The following is a 17,299-nucleotide window of genomic DNA, read 5'->3' on the forward strand; positions in this document are numbered from 1 at the left end:
GCTCGAACACCAGGGGATTCGCCGCTAAAACATGGGTATAATTTCACTGTTTTCACTCACACAAGCTGTGGGAAAGGAGTCACCATCTGATGTTTGATTGTGCTGGATATGTTTTTGGCAGTAGCCTTGTAGCCCGCATTGAAGGAAGAAAAAGGGGGGGAAAAGAATGGAGCTGCATTTGCCGGCTTGGATTTGGCGTCTGGCGGGAGGCAGGGCTGGAGCAGCCACCTGAGAGCGCTGCCCTTTCCCCCTTTTTCCCCTTTCCCATTTCCCTTTCCCCCTTTCCCTCTTTCCCCCTTTCCCCTTTCCTTTGCCCCTGTCCCCCTTTCCCCTTTCCTTTCCTCCTTTCCTTTCCCCCTTTCCCCTTCCCCTTTCCCCTTTCCTCCTTTCTCCATTTCCTTTCCCCTTTTCCTTTCCCCCTTTCCCCCTTTCCTTTCCTCCTTTCCTTTCCCCCTTTCCCCTTCCCCCTTTCCCCTTTCCCCCTTTCTCCATTTCCTTTCCTCCTTTCCTTTCCCCTTTCCCCATTTCCTTTCCCCATTTCCTTTCCTCTTTTCCTCTCCACCTTTCCCCTTTCCTTTCCCCCTTTTCTTTCCCCCTTTCCCCTTTTCCCCCTTTCCCCCTTTCCCCCTTCCTTTCCCGTGGCTCTGCCACTCCTCGGGGGGATTTTCCCCCTCCTGGCAGTCCCTGGGGGGGGACACGAGCCAGAGGTGCCCTCGGCTCTTGTCCCTTGCCACCAACCCCTGGGCGGGCAGACAGGGGGCATTTCTGGGCACGGCTGGCACGGCGCTTGGCAATGATCCCATGGGGCTGGAGCTGGCCCCGGGGCCAGGGGAGTCTGTCCTGGGGGCTGCAGACCCTGGGATAGGGAAGGGAAGGGAAGGGAAGGGAAGGGAAGGGAAGGGAAGGGAAGGGAAGGGAAGGGAAGGAAGGGAAGGGAAGGGAAGGGAAGGAAGGGAAGGGAAGGGAAGGAAGGGAAGGGAAGGGAAGGAGGAAGGGAAGGGAAGGGAAGGGAAGGGAAGGGAAGGGAAGGGAAGGGAAGGGAAGGGAAAGGAGCGGCTCCCAAAGCTGCCCCTGCCCCTGGCAGCTCCACAGCCCTTCAGAGGGCTTAAGCCCTGGCTTAAGAGAGGGGCATCTGCTTAAATCCTCTCAACTTCAGACGGGCTTAGCTGAGTGCTCCCGAGCTGGGGATGCACTTAAAGGCTCTGCCTAAGGAGAAGAGGCTCCAGCAGCTGCTGGGCTGGGATCTGCGGTGATCTCCGCTGGCCGAGCGGACAGCAGCCCCAGCCCCGGCCTTCCATCCTGGCTGCGGGCTCAGGGAGAGCCAGGCCGCGCTGCGGTGCCCGGGGCGGCATTCCCGGAGCATCCCGGCGTTCTGGGCCGGGCTCAGCTCCAGCTGTGCTTTGGGACAGCGGCATTCCCCCTCCTGCAGCCTCAGGGCACCCCTCAGGGGAAGCACCAGCCCTCCTGGGGGGGTTCGGACAGAGGTGCTGGCTCCCAGATTTTCTCCTCTTAGAAATGGCATCGTTTGAGAATCCCAGAATCCCAGAATCCCGGAATCCCAGAATCCCAGAATCCCAGAATGACTTGGGCGGGAAGGGACCTTAAAGATCATCCAGCTCCAATCCTCCCTTGCCACTATCCCAGGTTTATCAGAGCAAGACAGTTGGGATGGTTCCCAAGAAGCTGCCAGAGCAGGAACATCGGCAGGTTCTCCAGTGACCTGGGGAGGGCTTGGGCCTCTCCTGCCCGGAGCAGCGCATCCCAGAGAGCCAAGGACCGATCTGGGAAGGGGGAGAGCTGCAGGTGGGACGGGTGGGACGGGTGGGAAGCGCCGCGTCCTGCCCGGCCGGAGCAGCTCTGCCGAGGAGCAGCAGGAGGAGGAGGAGGAGGAGGAGGAGGAGGAGGAGGAGGAGGAGGAGGAGGAGGAGGAGAAGCGGCTGTGGCCGCGGAGGAGCCGGGGTTTTCCCGGAGCTCCTTCCTGCGTGCAGGGATTTCTCCAGCAGGTGGAGATCTCAAAGCAGGGTTGTGCGCCCGAGGAAGCGCTTCCAAAACAAAGCCCAGACGGACAAATCCTGGCAATAAAAAGTTTAAAGAAAGTGGCTGGGAGGAAAACGCCCGGGGAAGGTGTCGCTTTTCCAGCTGCTGCCTGAGCTTCCATTCCAGGCGAGAAATCCATACCTTTGCTAGAGGAGAGATACATCGTGTGGAGGAATTAATCTTCTTTTTTCCCGTTTTTTTTCCTCCTTCCATAGGGTGTAGTGGGCTAATGGAAGCATATAATTACCGTGTTAGTATTAGGGAGCAATATAGGCGCAATAAATTAAGGCTGCTTTGCAATTAGAACGATGAACACAGCTGTGGAGACAAATGGCATATGTGCTAATTAAATAATTTGTCACTTGACTGTTAAGCAAACAATACGGGCTCTTTCCATCACAAACTCGGTCCCTGGCTGCGGGATGGGCCATTAACGGCCCGGAGGGAACAGATTGCGCTGCCTCCGCGGGCTGAGGGGGACAGAAACCAAGCCTGCGATGGGAATGATCCCGGGTTTTCACCTCGGAGAGAGCAGAGACCCCAGGATCCCTCAATCGGCACAGGCAGGGCTGGGAGGGTCTGGAGACCACCCAGGCCATCCCCTGCCCAGGCAGGGCCACCAGCAGCAGTGACACAGGAACGTGCCAGGGGGTTTGGGATGTCTCCAGAGAGGAAGACTCCAGCCCCTGCCTGGGCAGCTCTTCCAGGGCTCTGCCCCTCCAGGGAAGGAAGTTCTTCCTCAGGCTGGGCTGGAACTGTTGTGTTTTGGTTCCTGGCCATTGCTCCTTGTCCTGCCACCGGCACCACGGAGCAGAGTCTGGCACCATCCTGGCACCCTTGGAGAGATGTGTATGCATGGAGGGGGCATTTGTGTGGATTGATGGATCCTCACTCAGCCTTCCCTTCTCCAGACTGACCAGGCCCAGCTCCAGCAGCCTCTCCTCACCAGAGATGCTCCAGACCCCAAATCATCTCTGTGGCCTTCCCTGGACCTTCTCCAGTGGCTCCTGTCTTCCTTGAACTGTGAAGCCCAGAACTGAACAGGACACTCCAGATGAGCCTCCCTGGAGCTGAGCAGAGGGGCAGGATCCCCTCCCTGACCTGCTGGGAATGCCCTTCCCAATGCTCCCCTGGATCCCAGGGGCTCTCCTGGCCATCCCAGGACACTCTGCTGGCCCAGTTTATCCACCAAGAATCCCAGACCCTGCAAATAATCCTGTTAGTGCACACACGTAGGATACAATCATGTAAAAAATTAATTTAATAAATCAACATTAAAATACAGATTAAAACAATTAAATCAATAAATACTTGATGGCCAAAGTGACCAAAAAAAACCACACAAAAGCTCCCAGGAGTTCAGTATTGGCACCTTCCTCCTTTCAAGGAGAAATTCTTCTGCTGTGGAGATTTTGAGCTCTGCAATTTGGTCTTGTTTTAATGATTCACTGTAAATGCACCAGGTTGGGTCCAGGCCCACTGGGAAAAGGGACCCAAAATCAAGACTGAGAGAAGAAACAAGGAGGACACCAAGGTACCAGGAGAGCCAAATGCCCAAAGACAGACAATCAATCATGTTTAAAGACCTCTACAGGGGAAGAGTGATACCGAATTATTAGAGGATTCCAATAATTACATGGAGAACTGTTCCACAATAATCCACTGGTACCTTCTGGCACCTGAAAGGATTTTGTTCTGTCAGAAGGTCCAACCTTCAGAGTTTCAGGCATAAGAGCTCCCAAGTTCATCAAGTTTTTCCAGTTTGTCTGCTCCTCAGCTGGTGGCAGGAGCTGGGAGAGCCCTTGGGAACCAGATAATAAAAGTTTTGGGATTGTTGGGGTGTCTGTGCAGGGCTGGGGGTGGGCTGGATGATCCGTGGGGTGCTGCCAGCAGGGCACATTCCCTGGTTCCCTGATCCATGATGCCTGGGCTGGGGAATGCTCTGAGCTGGGCTCCTGCTGCCTCCTCTGGGGAGGGAAAAGGGAGAAAAGCAGAACAGAGGAGGATCCCCACCTGCAGGGGGTTTTAATACCATCCTGAGGCACAACATCACAGCTGTGCCACGGGGGAAATCATGCCTCAGGTTTGGCTTTTCTATTTTCAGGTTCTGTGCTGCTTCAGTGTGCAGTTCCGAGCTTCACATTATGGGATGGTGAGCTCTCTGCACAGAGCAGGGAGACAAAACAATTCCTGCTCCAGCTGGGCACCAAGGACAAATGATCCAAATCTCAGGCCCAAGAGCACAAACAACGTGGGCTGGAGAGAGGAAAACAAGCAGGATGGGACTGCATGGGCTAAAGCTGGAATGGGACAATGAACTCCAGTGTGCCAATGGAGCAGAGCTGATCCCAGTGAGAGCCCCCGGGAGCGCTCGTGCATTTTGGGACCATTTGGGTTCATCTTGGGTGCAGCCCTGGCTGGGCTCTGGTGCTGCCCAAGGTGGATCCAGAGGAGATCCTTTGGATAAATCCCTGCTTTATTCTGTGACTCTGCCCAGCCCCTGCTCTATGCAGCCTCACAAGGCATCACCACCACAGGGAAAACAAGGAAAAGAGGGAATCAGGAGCATTTCCAGATCCACTCCAGTGGATAATTGGCCCCTCTGCTGATCCCAGAGAATGACCAGGATTTGATCCTCCCAGAGCCCCCTGGGCAGCCCTGGATCCCTGGCACCAGGCAGGGACAGGGGAGCCGCCGCAGGGTGAAGCCGCTGGGGACAGTTTGGGAGAGCAGAGCTGTGACAGCAGCAGGAGCAGCAGCACAGGCTGGGCTGAGGTGCCAGGTTTAGTGATGGGCAGCTCTGGGGCTCTGCAGGACACTCAAACAGGGGCAAAGATCTCCCTGGGCCGGTGTTGACACTTTATGCATCAGTGCCCACAGCTGGTCACCTTTTAGCGGCATTAATTATCAATTAATTCTTGTCTGTAATCACCAAACCGTGTCTGTGCAGCCCCAGCCCCTCTGCCCCCTGCAGCCACCTCAGGCAGGTGAGGAAATCACCTGGAACTGTTCAATGAAGGCCTGGAGGTGGCACTCAGAGCTCTGGGCTGGGGACAAGGTGGGCATGGGGCCCAGCTGGGACTGCAATGGGCTGGGAGGGCTTTCTAGCCCCAGGGATTTGGGATTCGGGGGGGGTGGAGGGGGGGGCTGTGGAAATCCTGGCTACATCCCATGGGCTGAAGTCCCTCAGGGGGGACACTGGAGTGAAAGTGGTAGAATTCCAGAGAATCCCCAAATCCCCGGGGCTGGAGCAGCCCTCCCAGCCCATGCAGTCCCACCTTGTCCCCCAGCCCAGAGCTCTGAGTGCCACCTCCAGGGGACACCTGCAGGATGGGCACTCCAAAGCTCCCTGGGCAGCCCCCTGCCCAGGCCTGAGCAGCCTTTCCATGGGGAAATTCCTGCTGCTGGCCAAGCTGAGCCTGCCCCTGGCCCAGCCTGAGGCCGCTCCCCTCTCCTCCTGTCCCTGTTCCCTGGCAGCACAGCCCGACCCCCCGGCTGTCCCCTCCTGGCAGGAGCTGTGCAGAGCCACAAGGTCCCCCCTGAGCCTCCTTTGCTCCAGGCTCAGCCCCTTCCCAGCTCCCTCAGCCTCTTCTTTGCTCAAGAGGGGCTGATTCCAGCAGAAATGGAGCAATTAAATAGGGATGTGGAGAGAACACCACCCAGTTATGGCCCGAGCCCGCTCCTCCCCAGCTTCTCCAGGCCAGGCAGGGAGGGAAATCCTGGCTGTGGGGGCATCTGGGGCAAAATTCCTGCTGCCCTGCACAAAGCCATTTCCCCCCGCTGTTCCCGCTGGGAATCCCTGGGCCCATTCAGAGCGTGCCACAAGAGGAGCCCCGCGACCATCTGGGGACAGCGCGGGGCTGCCCCCCGAGCGGGGGCTGTGCCCAGCCGCGCCGGCAGAAGGAGCGAGGGGCCGGGCCGCGCAGGGGGAACGCAGCCCTTAGAAAGACATTTTCTGATGATTATTTTGGGAAACCTTCTGGTAATCCCCAGTCAATCTGCATGCTAATAGAGGTCATTTACCAAAGCGGAGTACCGGGGGAAGCTTTGCATAATAACGACGCGAGTTTGATTTGATACTAAAACTTTTCAACTGTTCCATCAAAGGCAGAGCTGAATTTCTGCGGGGAAAAAAATGGCATTGAATGCAGGAGTGAATCTGGACACAGTTAAAGGGAGCTCTTTTTGATCAATTAGACCTCTCTGTGATGTCATCTTTATTACTTATTCTAATGAGATGGGGGTTGTAAAAAGGATTGGGGAGTGAAATCCATTGATAATCTCCTTAGCACCGGGGATAATATCCGGGGTTTCTCCCCCACATCGAGAGCTCTAAGCTGCTCTAATATACTTTAAGACTTCTCGGTATCTCCCTATTCTTAAGGAAGATGATTTTCCCTCTCTCTCGGATGGGTGCAGGGCTGTTCCCGCTCTGAATCGCTCGCGGAGAGATTTCCAGCTGCACTTGTTTTTATTCAGCGCTGGTTTTTGTGCACAAAAGGCCGGGTTGAGCCCCAGCTCGGCGCTGTCTGCTGCGGGCGCTGCCGAGGCTGCTGCAGCAGGAGCCGCTGCAGCTGCGAGCCTCCCGCTGAAGCTCGGGGCTGCGCCGAAGTCATTCAAGCACCTCGGCAAGCACGGGATGTGCTCAGAGCCAGAACGAGCCCTGGTGGAGCATTTGCACAGCACTCGGCTCCAAACGGTGTCCAGGGACACAACCGGGCCGCTGGACACCCCTCGCCTCCAGCCTCGCTAAAAAGTGCACAGTGAAGTGATAAAATCCCTAAAAGGAGGAAATTCACGGCACTTGAGTTGGCATCTTTGTGCTCATATCTTCCTGAGTGTCAGCAGCAGAGAGAAAGCCGGCGGGTCCCAAACCCTCTGGAAAACGGCAAGCAGAAGGATCCGGGCTTGCATGGAATAAAGGGAAATGCAAAGTGCTGGGGTTCTTACAGGCACTGCTCGGCTGTGTCTGGCAGAGAGAGGCAAAGAGGTTAAAATAGAAAAAAAGGGAAAGAGAAAGAAAGGAAGGAAAGCGCAGAGATTAAAGACTCAAAAAAAACAGAGAAGGAAAGACTGAAAGAAAGAAGGAATGAAAGAAGGAGAGAAGGAAAGAGAGACAGGAAAAAGAAAGTGAGGAAGCAAGAGAAAAAATAAAGAGAAAAATGCAGAAAGAGGGGAAGGGAAGGGAAGGGAAGGGAAGGGAAGGGAAGGGAAGGGAAGGGAAGGGAAGGGAAGGGAAGGGAAGGGAAGGGAAGGGAAGGGAAGGGAAGGGAAGGGAAGGGAAGGGAAGGGAAGGGAAGGGAAGGGAAGGGAAGGGAAGGGAAGGGAAGGGAAGGGAAGGGAAGGGAAGGGAAGGGAAGGGAAGGGAAGGGAAGGGAAGGGAAGGGAAGGGAAGGGAAGGGAAGGGAAGGGAAGGGAAGGGAAGGGAAGGGGCCTTCGTGGACCAACGATGAGCAGAGGACAGTTTGGGATAAAGCACAGGGATCTGGGAGGAGCTGCAGAGGGAATTCCAATGGTTGGTCTGGAGGACAAGGACAAACATCCATCCGGATAAAGCCAGACCTGCCAGAGGGTCCCGGCAAGGAGGAGCCAAAAGCTGCACCTTGTTTGCGGTGAGAAGTCTTTAAGAATTCTCATTCCCAAGGCGGTGTCCTGAGGCTGCTCCTGCCCACAGCCTCCCCAGCCCAGCTGGGGACACTCGCTGCTGTCCCCTGGCCGCTGCTGCTGTCACGGCTCGGCCGGGAGGTGACTCTGCCCGGCCCCTCGCGGGGGGAGCTCTGGTGTGTCCCCCTGGAGAGGAGCCTGTCCCAGCTGACAGCTCCCACGTCTCCTGCAGACCTCGCCCCGGGAGCTCCTGCTCCTCCGTCCCCTGCCGTCCCCTGCCGTCCCCTGCGGTCCCTGGGCAGCCGGGCCAGGTGGGCTCTGCCGGGGGCTCCGTCCCGGCTCATTTGCATCGGCTGCTGGCAGCGAAGCCGCGGATGACGCGGTGTCCTGACCCTGTCTTACACAAATGTCAAGCTGTCCCCGTTTGTCCCCCCTGCGGCTTGACGGGACTCGCGCGTCCCCTCCGGAGGGGCGCACGGCAGCTCCGCAGCCTGCGGGGATCCGATCGGGGCAGCTCCCGGGCCAGCCGGGCTGCCCCAGCCTGGCTCTGCCTCCCTGCCTGTCCCTGCCGTCCCTCTGCACGTGCGGGGACAGCCCCAAGCGAGGCCGTGGGGACACCAGCCCTGGGTGACACAGCAGGGCCAGCACGGGGGCGGCACCTCCTGCAGCTGCCCGGGGGATCCCCAGGGTGGGCTCCTGGCAATGGATCCCCACAGGATCCCCAGGGTGGGGTCCTGGCAATGGATCCCCACAGGATCCCCGGGGTGGGGTCCTGGCAATGGATCCCCAGGGTGGGGTCCTGGCAATGGATCCCCAGGGTGGGGTCCTGGCAATGGATCCCCACAGGATCCCCAGGGTGGGGTCCTGGCAATGGATCCCCACAGGATCCCCCAGTGTAGGGTGACAGCCTCAGTTCCCCAGGGGATCCCCCGGTATGGAGTCAAGGCCCCAGATCCCCACAGGATCCCCCGGTGTGGGATCACAGCCCCTGATCCTCCCAGGATCCCCCGGTGTGGGGTCACGGCCCCAGCCCCCAGCCCCTAGGGGTTCCCCAGTGTGGCCCCAGCTCCCCAGGGATCCCATCTGGAGGCTCTGTAGTCCTCGCAGGGGGATGCTCGGGGCCATCCCAGCATTCCGCTCCTCGAGGCTCCTCAGGAGCAGCTCGAGCACTTGGCATCCCTGGCACTCGTCCTCCGGAGAGCCCGGGATAGCCCGGTGCCAGCGCTGGTGGCTGGGCAGTGCCAGGGCAGGGCCCAGCTGTCCCAGCAGCCCCTGTCCCTGTGCCTGCGGGCACGGCTCTGCCCCATCTGCCCGGCCCAGACAATGCTGCCACAGTCCCCCTCCAGCTCGTGCAAGGACAACAAAAGTGCCAATTAATGAGGAGTTGTCAGATGCTGCCAGGGCTCACGGGCCCAGGCGGGGACCCAACTGTCACCGTGGTGGGCAGGAGGACAAGGCAAGAGCTCTCAATCGGTTTAGGGGCTTAAAAGCAGTGACTCACCAACAGACAGCCATTGATTTTGTGGCTGGGCAATAATTATTGCATTGTTCGGGGGTGTCAATGCCACTCTGTTCCGTGACAGTGGCCTTGTCCCCTCACAAATGATTTCTATCGAATGAAGAAGACAAATCCGAGAGGGAGCGTTCCTGGTGATGGGTTTGCAGCGGGCGTGGGGCAGCTCCAGGGGAAAACCTGATTTCCAGAAAAGGAGCCAAATCCTGGGCCTTGCCCTCACTGAGTCCCCGTGGGTTTAACCCAAGACCCAAAGGGGCTGCAGTGGAGAGCATAAAAAACTCTGATATTCCCAGTGTTCCCTGGGCTGACACAGCCAGGATGGAATTTTGGCCGTGGGAATGGGCTCCCAAACCTGTAAAGCAGGGGGAGGAGTGATCCCCACACACCAGGAAGGAGCTCCAACCCCATCTCCATGGGAGCTCCAAGCCCCGCAGCCACAAGGAGCTTTACCTCTGTGGGGCTGAGCTCCCTGCGGCTGCTCCAGGGCTGCTTTGGAGGAGCAGGGCCCGGTGCTGCCCTTTGGGAAGCTGGCCGACAGCCCTGCCAGAGGTCCCATTGCACCCAGGATGAAGAATTCTGGGCAGGAAGCCTGGGGAGTCAGGTCCATTCCGGCGATTCCATGCCAGACAAGTGGGCACAGAGCAGTTTATTTCTCCAGTGAATCAGAGGTGGTGTCAGACCCGGTGGGGCGCGGTGGCTCCCTGAGATGTCCCCAGCAGGGAAGGACGGCTTGGGCACATCCCAACCCCTGAAACACCACAGAGAGGAGCAGCCCTCCCTCCTGGGGAGGCTGGGACAGCACCGGGGCTTTGTGTGCCCTTCCCAGAGCTGCCCTGTCGCCCTGGGCCATGGAAATCCCTGGCTGTGCCCAGCAGCTGCCCAGAGCCGCCCTGCCCGGGCAGCGCCGCCGCCTTCGGGCACCTCCAGAGCTGAAGGCCCTGCTCTGTGGCAGTCTCGGCTCTCCTGCATCTGCCAAAGCCAACACGTTCCCCCACCTCTGCCCGGCTCCCCTCCCGCTGCTGAGGACCCTGGTGGCTTTTTTCAATGGTTGTTTTCTTTCTGCTTAAGACAGCCCCGCTTCTCTGCGGGGAGAAAGGCCCCGTTTGTGGGGCGCAGCTGCATCTCAAAGGTACATTGTTGGCCAGTTATGAATTTGCATGCCTTTACTAATGTGTGGAAACAGGAGAATTCTTTTGCTTTTTTAATCGAAATTGATGTTATTCCTCTGCCAGTGGTACCCGAGGAACTGTTTTGTTCCATTTCCTCTCCTTTCATGCAGCCCTATTTATGTTTCGATCTGGTTTGCTGCCACCAAGAATCATTGTCATTGCCACCAGTGGCTCGGGCTGGCCAAGTCCAGCAGCTGTGTGTTTAATGCCTCCCCTCACTAAGGTTTATTTCCTTGACAACATGAGCTTGTTTGAAGCAACTTTCCTCCCTTTAAGAAGAAAGAAAGAAAGTAAGAAAGAAAGAAAGAAAGAAAAAGTCCCTTTCCAGTGTTGCTTTTTATTTTTTCCTATTTTCCTCCTTCTTTTTTCCTGGTTTTTTTTTTTTTTTCTTTCCTTTTTAGCTGGCAGACAGGACTGGGACTTTGGGCCGTGAATTCCGGGGCTACCCCCGGTTATTGCTCGCTGGTCCCCACTTCCCCCCGCCCCAGAAGCCGGGCCCGCTCCTCAGTCCCCTCCACAGCCCCAATGGAATACCTAGGTGGCCAAACGGGACCCGCTGACCTCTATATCCTGTTCCTTTCTCCGCGCTTTGCTGCCAGTTTCCCCGATAAAAGGCGAGAGTGAGAGATAATTAACAAAAAACATGGCCCTCGGACAATGAAACAACTGGCCTTGGCCAGCCAGAAATTTATCCTGGTTTTCTAGGTGAACTTTCTCCCATCAATCTTTCCTTTAACCTCCGTGTTAGTGGAAGCAATAGGAACACCCCCTCCCCTCCCCCGAGCAAATGCTTTCTTTTGAGGGGGAACAAAACCCGGGATCGGCGAGGGCCGAGGTAAAATCTGGGTGGTATCGCGCGGCCGCACAAAGCCCCCACTGTTCGCCGGGCCGGGGCTGGTGTTTTACAACAGGGGAGGGGAGAGCCTCAATGGGCCGATGATGTGAAACAATCCCCGCGATTCAGGCCGACAAACCCATCCTCTGTTCCGCCGGGCCGGACAAAAAGAACGGGACAGCGGGCAGGGAGGGATTGAGCCCAAAGCGCAGCGCCTCGGGAAAATCCTTCCAGCGCTGCTGGGGGATGCCTGGGATTTTACCCCGCCTTTCAAAGCGCTTCTGGGGGACGCCTGGGATTTTATCCCCCGGCTTTGGGGTGTCCCTGCGGCTCCGGGGCCGGAGGAAGGGCCGGGAATGCTTTGTCCGAGGCGAGAAGCACAATGGCCCGCGAGTGCCGGCATCCCTGCCTCCCGAACCCGTCAGTGGCACACAAAAATGATGGGCGGTGGGCTTGGGAGCAGGCGGACAATGCGGCCCCACTTCAGGTCCCCTCGAGAGGGTATTATGGGCAGGGAAAATATTTGTGCTCTGAAGATGACACTCTCCATTTGTTAATGGCTCTCACCCGGCGCTGATAATCACACCCCGCGCTCTCCTGTCAGTTGTCTGCTGCTTCCCAATTAATGGGCTTGCTCGGGAAAAGCATCCCTCTTTCTGCGGCCGAGACAATTCCATTGTGTGCACCTACTTGAGAAGAGGGAAAGGTGAATATGAGGGCATGGGGCATTGTAAATTCCCACTAAAACACGAGCTGAAAGAGCACCCCTCCAATAAATTAAGGAGGCTTTCCTCCCGTTGGGAGAGGCACGGTCAGGCTTGAGGGGGAGAATTTGGGGCAGAAATTTAGCACCACTTTTTTGTCCAGCCCTATTACCACTTTAAAAAAACCCCAAAAAAACCAAAAAAAAACCAACGAACCCCCCCCCCAAAAAAAAAACCACAACACCAAAAAAACTATAATTTCCTTTAAAAAGCCGGGTCGGTTGTAAGTTCTGTGCACTGGCACGAGAGCCCAGCCAGAAGCATTAACGGGCTGAAACAACAGCAAAAACCAACAACTCCGTGGTGTGTTAAATACTAAAAGCTTCCAGAAGTGGCTTTATAAAAAAACTCGTGTTTTGCTATGCAGGGACTGGTAAAAAGATGAGTAATTCCCTGACAAGACACAGCCAGGCCACTTTCATTCTTCAAGGACAAAAAAAAACCCCCAAAAAACACCCCAAAAAAACTAAAAAAAAAAAAAAACCTAAAAAAAACCCACACAAAAAACCAACCAACCAATCAACCCCCCGCAAAAAAAGCAAAAAAAAACCCCAAACCACAAAAAAACCACAAAAAACCCCAAACCAACCAACCAACCAAAACCAAAACAAACAAACAAACAAACAAACAACCCCAAAAAACCAAACAACCCAAAACCAAACAAACAAAAGTGCAAAAATTCTCTTTGTACCCAGATTTAAAGCTGAGCATCCTTGGTACAAATCCCTCTTGGTGAATGCACAATATTCCCAATGCACACAATATTCCCAGTACACACAATATTCCCAGTACACACAATATTCCCAATGCACACAATATTCCCAGTATACACACAATATTCCCAGTACACACAATATTCCCAATACACACAATATTCCCAGTATACACAAAGTATTCCCAGTATACACAACAATCCCAGTACACACAATATTCCCAATGCACACAATATTCCCAATATACACAATATTGCCAGTACATACAATATTCCCAGTGCACACAATATTCCCAGTACCCACAATATTCCCAGTATACACAACAATCCCAGTACACACAATATTCCCAGTATACACAAAGTATTCCCAGTATACACAACAATCCCAGTACACACAATATTCCCAATGCACACAATATTCCCAGTACACACAATATTCCCAATGCACACAATATTCCCATTGCACACAGTATTCCCAGTACACACAATATTCCCAGTACACACAATATTGCCAGTACATACAATATTCCCAGGGCACACAATATTCCCAGTACCCACAATATTCCCAGCATACACAACAATCCCAGTACACACAATATTCCCAGTATACACAAAGTATTCCCAGTATACACAACAATCCCAGTACACACAATATTCCCAGTACACACAATATTCCCAATGCACACAATATTCCCAGTACACACAATATTCCCAGTACACACAATATTCCCAGTGCACACAATATTCCCAATTCACACAATATTCCCAATGCACACAATATTCCCAACATACACAATATTCCCAGTACACGCAATATTCCTAGTACACACAGTATTCCCAGTGCACACATCATTCCCAGTACACACAATATTCCCAATGCACACAATATTCCCAGCATACACAATATTCCCAATGCACACAATATTCCCAGCATACACAATATTCCCAGTGCACACAATATTCCCAACATACACAATATTCCCAGTACACGCAATATTCCCAGTACACACAATATTCCCAGTGCACACAATATTCCCAACATACACAATATTCCCAGTACACACAGTGTTCCCAGTGCACACATCATTCCCAGTATTCCCGATATAAATACAAGGCCAAGACAGGGACATCCCCTCCCAGCAGCCCACCACTTTATTCTCCATTATTGCTCAGATCTACTTTCCATTCACTTTCTATTTGTTTTCCACTTACTTGGACAGGCTCCAACACTTTAACAAAACTTCTGGGAGTTTTTGCCTGGTCTTTACTTGGGTCACCCGAGCCAGAGAAACTTTTTGGGAAGACCATCTCTCCTTTGGCTCTGCAGCCTCGAAAATCCCCCTTTGGGGTGAACTCTCTGCCAAACTGGTGCCTGAGGGTGTGAGCTCCTCAGGAATAAACACGTGCCCAGAAGGTGCCAGGTTTCCTCCCTGAGGTGGGAACAAAGCTGAGGTTCCCCAGGGAAGTGCCACCACTGCAGGGCACTTCAGGAAGAGATTTTTTCTGGAAAACCTGTCCTGTAAGGTTGGCAAGATGGGAAAGGGGCGGCAGAGGAATTGCGGATGGCAGTGCCAGCAACGCTCCCAGAAGCCAGCCAGTGCACCCAGTGCCACCCCGTGCCATGGCAGGGACACCTCCCACAGTGCCAGGCTGCTCCAGCCCCAGTGTCCAACCTGGCCTGGGGCACTGCCAGGGCTGGGAAGAGCTGCCAAGACTGTGACAGAGAGCTGAGCCTTGTGTTCCTGAGGGAGCTGAGATGATGGCTCCAGCCGCTCGGGGTGTCCCTGCGGCCACTTGGGGTTTGTGGCCTGTCCCCAGTGTCCCCAGGGTGGAGTGGGCACCGTGCCATGGGGCAGATGGGCCTGGGCCATTCCAGCTGTGTGCCCATCACAGCTGCTTCTGCAGGGAAGGAGATCCAGGGAAGAAGGTCCATTAAAACTGAGATTCAGGATTGTGCCGGCCTGGTGACACCTTGGGAAGGCTGTCCTAGAACAGAGACTAGATGGAGCTAAAGAATACAGCAGGGATTTATTCAGAGGCTGCAGTGGATCCACCTTGGGCAGCACAACCCAAAATGGTCCCAAAATGCACGAGCGCTCCCGGGGGCTCTCACTGTGATCAGCTCTGCTCCATTGGCACACTGGAGTTCACTGTCCCATTCCAGCTTTAGCCCATGCAGTCCCATCCTGCTTGTTTTTCTCTCTCCAGCCCACGTTGTTTGTGCTCCTGGGCCTGAGATTTGGGTCATTTGTCCTTGGTGCCCAGCTGGAGCAGGAATTGTTTTGTCTCCCTGCTCTGTGCAGAGAGCTCACCATCCCCTGATGTGAAGCTCAGACCCACACACTAAAGCAGCACAGAATGTAGAAAATAGAAAAGCCAAACCTGAGGCAGCACTGGGAGCTCGGGAGCTGTGCTGGGTGCCCAGGGGGACAGCACTGCCAGCTTTGGGTGTCCTCTCCCTGGGGAAGCCACAGCTATGAGTCCTTCCATCCTTTTCTTGCTCCAGCAGTGAACTCCAGCACTGCAGAGGTGGAGCCCTGATCCCTGTGCCTCGAGGGACATCCCTGGGATGGATGAGAACCTGCAAACAGGGAGTCCTTCAGCCCTCTTTGCACCCCGTCACATCTTGTCCCATCTGTCCCCAGATGTCCCCAAGCACCACGGGCTGGAGGGGAGCACAGGGAGCCTTCAGCCAAGGGAGAAGGATGGGACAATCCTGAGGCGCTGCCCTCCAGCGAGATGTGGGGGACACCCTTGTGACACCCCTTGTGTCCCAGCTCCACACGTGTCACGCTGGTGTGGGCACCAGCAGGGCATTGTCCCACAGCTGTCCCCTGCCGTGCCCTGGCAGCACCTGGAGCTGCTGGGCTCGGATGTGCCAGGTGAGCCCCACCTGAGCCTCCCGGCCGGCTCCCCAAGATGCTGTAAGTGAATGTTATCATTGCCTTGAGTTTTTCTCTTTTAATGTCCAGCTTGCAGCAAATGCACGCATTTTAGGAGGCACTGCAGAAGGCAGGGGAGCTCCCAGGAGTGACAAACTCAGGTGGCAAAGCTGCCCCAGCTCACCAGAGTGTACAAAATGCACACGGGACATGAGCCAGGCTGAAGTGTCTGTCACTATTTGTGGGAGAGGTTTTACAGCGACTCCTGTGAGCAGAGAGAAGTCTGATCAGAGGATCCATGCTCACCCCTGAAAGAATTTTCTACCAAGGTCATTGACACAGAAACCAAGAAAGAAAGAAGGAGAAATAAGAGAAACCTGCAACTGCCTGTTCTAATAAACACGTGGTTTGTCTTTCCTGACCAGTGAGTAAAGTGTAAACCTCTGAGTTTTGTATGAATGTATAAAAAGCATGCATGATAGAATAAAAAAGTTTTGAAGGCTTCTGAGTGAGTTGCTTTGTATTGCCTCCATCTCAACTATGACAACTCTTTCACCTGAGCTGCAGAAAATGACACCAGGAGATTGTCCCAAGTATCAGAAATCACAGAATCCCATCATGGCTGGGGTTGGGAGGGACCTCTGAGACCACCCAGGCCATCCCCTGCCCAGGCAGGGCCACCGGCAGCAGTGACACAGGAATGTGCCAGGGGGTTTGGGATGTCTCCAGAGAGGAAGACTCCAGCCCCTGCCTGGGCAGCTCTTCCAGGGCTCTGCCCCTCCAGGGAAGGAAGTTCTTCCTCAGGCTGGGCTGGAACTGTTGTGTTTTGGTTCCTGGCCATTGCTCCTTGTCCTGCCACTGGCACCACGGAGCAGAGTCCTCTCATTTGGTGTCAGTGCAGATGAAAAAACTGAAATTCACCAAGCCTTTCCCTATTTCCCACTCTATTTTCCTACAGAGCTGCTGAAGGGATCTGGTTTATCCCTTCAGCAGTGCCAAGGCCCTCAGAAAAAGTCTTGTTTGATTCCAAACCAGATCCCAGCAGATCCTGAACCTTCCCTCTGCCTGCTTTCGCCTCCCTACCCAGGGACGCCCCTGCCTTGCCCTGGGATGGTTCTGTGGAGCTCAGGATTCTCTTTTATTTCCCTTTCCTTGGAAGCCACTCCTGCCCGGCTCTGCACATGTGCAAACACATCAAGCCCGAGCTCTCCTCTCGCTTCTCCCCCCTGCAGCATCTTCTGCCCAGATGGGACAGATAATCCCTTTTCAGAGCCGCTCATCTTCTGCTTTCAGCACCATTTCCTTGACATCCCAAATTACAACCAAATGGGGGAAAGCAGGAACGAGCCTGAAATCAATTTCGGACCACTCCAGAGAAACAGATTTATAGCAAAAATAAATCAGCCAAACCTTTGCGGCTGGATCCGCGAATTCTTGCCGCAGCCCCGGACGTGTTTGGGACCTGCGGGTGGAGGCTGAGCCAGCCCCAGCCACCCGGGGGGCTGGCTCCAAGGACAGAGGACACTTGGCCTCCACGCCCAGCACGAGCTTTGTGCCCCCCGAGAGGGGCTGGGAGCCGGGGGGTCCCTGCAGCCCCCAGGCCGCGCTGCATTTCAGTGCTTGAACTCCGGAGCCCCGGTGCCCTGCGGGGTTTTCAGCCCGGGCAGGGCTGCGAGAGCCGCAGCTGCCCTGCACCTCGGTGTAAGGCACGAGGAGGGCTTACTCCGCGGCTCTCTGGAGGTGGCACGGCTCTCCCCGGAGGGTGAGAAAGGGCAGAGGG

The sequence above is a fragment of the Anomalospiza imberbis genome, chromosome 2 (assembly GCF_031753505.1).
Source record: "Anomalospiza imberbis isolate Cuckoo-Finch-1a 21T00152 chromosome 2, ASM3175350v1, whole genome shotgun sequence".
In the NCBI taxonomy this organism is placed as follows: Eukaryota; Metazoa; Chordata; class Aves; order Passeriformes; family Viduidae; genus Anomalospiza; species Anomalospiza imberbis.